At 40.4% G+C, this 6000-nt stretch overlaps 1 protein-coding gene across 1 annotated transcript in view; it reads left to right on the forward strand.

Moving 5' to 3' along the window:
• Positions 1–5683, forward strand: part of LOC139566065 (transmembrane protein 74B-like) — a 30983-nt gene extending 25300 nt beyond the window's left edge. The window contains exons 2-4 of the transcript XR_011673047.1: positions 2532–2689; positions 2798–3762; positions 3987–5683. The gene's annotated coding sequence lies outside the window, so the exon portion shown is untranslated. The remainder of the gene's footprint in view (positions 1–2531; positions 2690–2797; positions 3763–3986) is intronic.
• Positions 5684–6000: the final 317 nt, after the last annotated feature.

Genomic DNA, 6000 nt, shown 5'->3' on the forward strand with positions numbered 1-6000 from the left:
GACACAAATGAGTTGAGAGCTCAGTTAAATAAACATTTGGCGCCTCTATTCTTAAAAATGCTAAGTGTTCTCCATGTTTCTGACTACACAACACAGGAAATAGTTGAGCACTTGGGGCAGATATTTTCTCTCTCAATCTCTAGTCAAGGAAGCAATAAAATATGTATTACTGAAAAATGAACACACCATTAGTGATGCTACCCTTGACGAAGTAGTCAAGCCAGTCATGGACAGCAATGTTTTTGCCAGTGCCACTGCTTAAGTTGCAGAGATGTCAACTTCTAAGCGCAGGAAAACCTTTGTTGAAAAGAACTACCCTTTAGTCATGTCAGTGCAGTATGTAATAGAGCTTCCTGGACACACCGCAGTGTATTTTCCTCTTCTTCAAATGCTTCAGGAAATGTTTAAACACACTGATATCAGGAACAAAATCCAAGAATCTAATGTTGCTCAGCCAGGTCTTTACATGTCTCATAGAGATGGCTCATATTTTCAGAAAAATTAATTGTCCTCGGCAGGAGAACTTAAATTGTCATTGCTTTTGTATATTGATGACATAGAACTAGCAAATCCACTGGGCACTTCCAGGAAAATACACAAACTCTGTGCAGTATACTGGCTGCTTGCCAATCTGCCAAGTAATCATGGCACATGATTCAGCTGGCAGTATTATGTAAGGTGCCTGATCTCCATAGGTGCAGTTATGAATGTGTGTTAGGCCCTTTGTTACAAGACATTCACACTCTAGAACAGGATGGGGTTTTCATCGAGTCCATCGGCCGGTGCGTCCAAGGTACTGTCCTGTGTGTTGCAGCTGGCAATCTTGCAGCCCATGGGTTAGCAGGCTTTTTACAATCCTGTAGTGCTGACTTTGTGTGTAGATTCTGTACAGCCACTCGAGACCAATTTCAAACCCATGAAGTTGGTGAGGGAGAATTTAGTAGGAGAACAAGAGCCACCCATGACCTTAACCTGCAAGATGTTTTGAATGGTCAGAGTCAGTATGGTGTGAAGCGTGACTGTGTTTTGAGCCAGACCTTGCAATATTTTCATGCAATTACTGGTTTCCGACCTAATATACTGCATGATCTGCATGAAGTTATTTTGCCTGTTGACTTGGCCCTTTGCATCAGCGAAATTATAGGTCTTAAGTGTTTTAAGTGTTTGAGTATTTAAACCAGAAAATGGTTTCATTCCCATATCAGTACGCAGACAAAATAAACAGACCACATCCAATCCCAAAGACAATTGCAACCAAAGGAACTATTGGTGGAAATAGGCATGAAAATGCAACCTTGCTCAGACTGCTTCCTTTAATGGTTGGTAGTGATGTGCCAGAGGGAGATCAAATCAAAATCAAATTTTATTTGTCACATACACATGGTTAGCAGATGTTAATGCGAGTGTAGCGAAATGTTTGTGGTTCTAGTTCCGACAATGCAGTAATAACCAACGAGTAATCTAACCTAACAATTCCACAACTACTACCTTATACACACAAGTGTAAAGGGATAAAGAATATGTACATAAAGATATATGAATGAGTGATGGTACAGAATGGCATAGGCAAGATGCAGTAGATGGTATAGAGTACAGTATATACATATGAGATGAGTAATGTAGGGTATATAAACATTATATTAAGTGGCATTGTTTAAAGTGGCTAGTGATACATTTTTACATACATTTCCATCAATTCCCATTATTAAAGTGGCTGGAGTTGAGTCAGTATGTTGGCAGCAGCCACTAAATGTTAGTGGTGGCTGTTTAACACTCTGATGGCCTTGAGATAGAAGCTGTGTTTCAGTCTCTCGGTCCCTGCTTTGATGCACCTGTACTGACTTCGCCTTCTGGATGATAGCGGGGTGAACAGGCAGTGGCTCGGGTGGTTGTTGTCCTTGATGATCTTTATGGCCTTCCTGTGACATCGGGTGGTGTAGGTGTCCTGGAGGGCAGGTAGTTTGCCTCCGGAGCTTGGGCAGTGTTAATGGATTTGAAAGACATCGTCGAGCTTGTGTTGTCACCAACATTTACAGCTGAAACTGTCCAGTATTTGCAATCTAAAATCAGTGATCATAGACAGACTCTGCAAGAGGTCTTTCCTGGGTTTAGGCTTCGTCCCAAACACCAGTATGTTGAGCATTACCCTGAGCTCATTAAGTATTATGGGGCTCTTGTACACCTTTGGACCATGAGGTTTCAGGGTAAACACCGCTTTTTCAAAAGGGTTGTGCACTCAGAACTTCAAGAATGTCCTGGAAACTGTCAACCAACACATGATGGCATATTACCTCAGTGCACCATCATTTTTGTCACCTCTGCCATTGTTTCAACACTACCGAAGTAGCTAAGCACTAGATTGAACAAGAGACAGAAAGCAACACTGTTTACTGCTCATCAAAAGTCACTATTGATAGCACTGATTATGCCAATGGCATGTTTGTATCAGTGGGAATGGATGGAGGACTCCCTCAGTTCTGCAGAATTGAACAGATCTTCCTTGTGAATAATAATGTTTCCTTTCTCTGTAGAAAGTAAGAGTCCTGCTACGTGGGACATCTTCGATCCTATGAACTGTCCTCAGGCAACTCAATATCAGAGTTCAACGATACATCCACCCTCTCAGCATACAACACAGGAGGCGGATTGCTACTGAGGCTCAAGAGATTCATACAACTATACTGAAAAGGTGACTGATATTTTCCCTTACTCATGAAAAAGGAATTGTTAAATAAAAGAATATGCTATGGAAAAATGGATCATAAAATTCAGTGTATCTATATTTTTCCTCCCTCAGATGGCAGAACCTACATACCAGACCTTACTTTGTCTCCATATAGCAACGCATATGGTGAGGAAGATGACCCTCTCCTCCCGTCCACAGTCGGTGGATGTCCTGAAGATCATCATGTAAAACAAATTTAATTTGGACTATGACTTCACCCTTCAATACGAAGATCCTGACTTCGATGGACAATTGTGCTGTCTAGTGGACATTGAGGAGTTTCCTGAGGAAGCTGTCCTGAAGGTAATCAGATCAGAGAGTAATGTCAACTCAACCGGATCTGGAGACACAGATATACTGCCCCACGCCAGAGAATCTCCAGAGTGCCTAGAGAAGTGGCCTGACGGTTTTCCGGGTGCCATCTTTTTCTTATGATATTGAGCACATACTTAGAGAGGAAAATACTTGCCATGAGAAAACTGTAAAGACTCTTAAATTAACAAGAGCCCAGAAGCATGACGTTCTTGAGAACATAGCTAAAGCAATACACAGCTTCAAGGCCTATCCAAGTGGGGGAGAATTAGGCAAGGCTACCAACGCGCTTGTTACCAAGCACCCATGTCTCAAAGAAGCAGGGAGTCAGTCTGGATGGTATGCATGGATGACTAGTCTGAAGTTCAAGATGGGGAACTATCGGACCAAGTTGAGCAGAGCTGGAGTTCCTGAGGTCTATCTGAATGCAGGCAAGAGGAGCAGAAACAACCTAGAGAGAGAGTCACCCCACTCAAACATCAAGAGACCCAGACGAGCTGAGGTAAACTTCCTGCCATGCTTCCCGAAAGGGGAAGACCAAGAGTCTCTCAAGCAGCTGAGACAGCAAATCATCAACAAAGTTTCAAAGACTGAGAGAAACCTGCCATTAATAGACAAACTGATGCAGACAACTTTTGCCCTTTGACGAAATGAGATCGTAAATGACGGACCGCCAGTGAAATGGTTCCCGAGAGAACTGGCCAGCCCTTCACCTGGAGTCTCAGGTAAAACAGCTGATATCCCTCTCTCTTTCTCTTATTTTGTCTCTGTCTCCCTCTTGCTCCCTTTAACCCTCTTCCCCTTTGTAAGATCTTTCTTTCAGTCAACATTGTGTTCAATGGGGCTTTTGTTTGTGGTTGATGCAGGAGTGTGCAGAGTTCCACCGCATAACAAACATACATTTGAAGAGCCCGATTCTATGCCTAGCTTACATTTATGCATGTTTCAGGTGGAGGAAACTGAAAAGCCAGACATTAGACACACCTGTCGCTCTCCTCACTGTTGTCAGCGAGAACTGAACTGATCATGTCCAGTTAAACCCAGCCAGGATTGCTGTTGTGCTAGAAGGTGACATTGCAATGAATGATCTCCCCAGGTTGGCTGATGCAATTATGTTGTTATTTGGTTTGATTTACGTCTTGCATCTGAGTTATCCCAAGCAGCTGATCCATACTTCTGACTTTATACAAAAAGTCCTAATGGGCTTGGATGATGGGAAAATGCTTAAACCCAAGCTTTTGTCTCTGAAAAATGACCTATTGGACCAAGACTAATGATGTATGGGTCTGTGTGGGTATTTGCCTTTAGAGGTATTTGTCATCATTGAGGTTGTAGATGTTGTCTCCAACTCATGCCCTTACACAGCTGCAAGGCCTTTCTCGTAGATATGTCTTTAATGTGTGGGTCCACATTGTCCCATCATTGCCTTGTTAATCGCAGTATAGCCTCAAACAGCCAGTGTTTCCAATCAAGAACCATACATTCTTTCGAAGTTCTAAATGTTTTCCTTTCATTGTCATTGATGTTTGACATAAACCACGTCCAGTGGGTGTTATTTTTGACCTCACAAATGTTTTAGCTGTTCTGCTCTTCAGTAGAACTCAATAGAAACAGAGATATCTCTTTTTGTACTGCCGCAGTCAATCAACCTGTAAACAATGTGAAGTGCTTGATGAGATAAGCGAGAGTTGAGATTTGATTTCCACTCCAAATAAAGTTGCAACATACACTATGTTCTGAATGTAATGGAGGTAAGCAAGAGAGTTAATTTGCACTAAAATAAAGCTGGAACATATTTTCTAAAATGTATGTATTACAACGGTTATAACAGTTAATGGTTTTTGATCATGGCTGCAGCTTTAATGTGTTGCTCCTCATTTTCCCATTTTTGTCAAATCACTGCAGCCTCATACGGACAATGTTTACAATAGAAAATTCAGGATTTGGATAGTCCATCTGTAGATAGTTAATTGAGCATCCAAAGACCATCAACAAATGTTAAATTGCTATCAACTAACCCTAACATATCAGCAGAGATACAGGGACTATCCAAATGGAGTTACAGAAAATTCTAAGTTCTTTAGAATTTCTAAATGTTTTAACCAGGTTTCCATCCAACCATTTCATGCTCGAGCGCACGTAAAGCCTACATGATGAGATTGGACAAAAAAGCGAGATTATTTTTTTATTTGTCAAACTGCAACCAAGCATCAATGATCATGTCACCAGAATAAGACCCTTGATATTTATTGGAGAGGAGCACATTGCACTTTCACCACCCTGTGAAGTTTATCACAACTTATTTCATCTGTAGTCTAATAAACTGCATGCTTTCCCGACAAGTCGTAGTGGGAGGACCACACATGTCATTGTGTAACTCCAAGTTTACTTCAATATAATGGTTATTATCTAAAAATGTCCTCATAAAAGCGTTTGCACTTGTCTTTACTCGCATAAAAAGGTTAGATGGAAACTTGGTTAGTGTCACATTTGGTTATTGTGTTGGAGGCAGGCGTTTTGTTAAGTTGAATACACAGGCATTGGAATATTAAAGTTTGCGTTGCATTTTAAATTGTTTACTTTATTTGATTCATAATTTTATTTTGTACAGTATATTTATAGTAATCTATATGATTGTTTTTTATATTATTCAAGCCTTATAATAAAGATTCCTTGAATGCCTGAAAATTGATTGACTGAGTTGTGTGTACTAAGAATATAGTATGGTTTGGTAAGTTTTGAGTTAATAGTACCTACCTAAATCGAGGTAATCGGTTTCCAAAAATGGTTTGAGCAAGGTCATAAGAATTTGAGTTGGTACAACTATTGCAATACTCAATGAAGTTGAGTACAGACAAAGCATAGCAATTAAATATGCAGCAATTAAATGTATGAAATTATTTAAACAATATTTTTAAGTTAAGTACAGTTAAAAAATAGAGTTTGCATAAAACCTTTAGGTT

This window comes from Salvelinus alpinus, chromosome 2, assembly GCF_045679555.1.
Source record: "Salvelinus alpinus chromosome 2, SLU_Salpinus.1, whole genome shotgun sequence".
Taxonomy (NCBI): domain Eukaryota; kingdom Metazoa; phylum Chordata; class Actinopteri; order Salmoniformes; family Salmonidae; genus Salvelinus; species Salvelinus alpinus.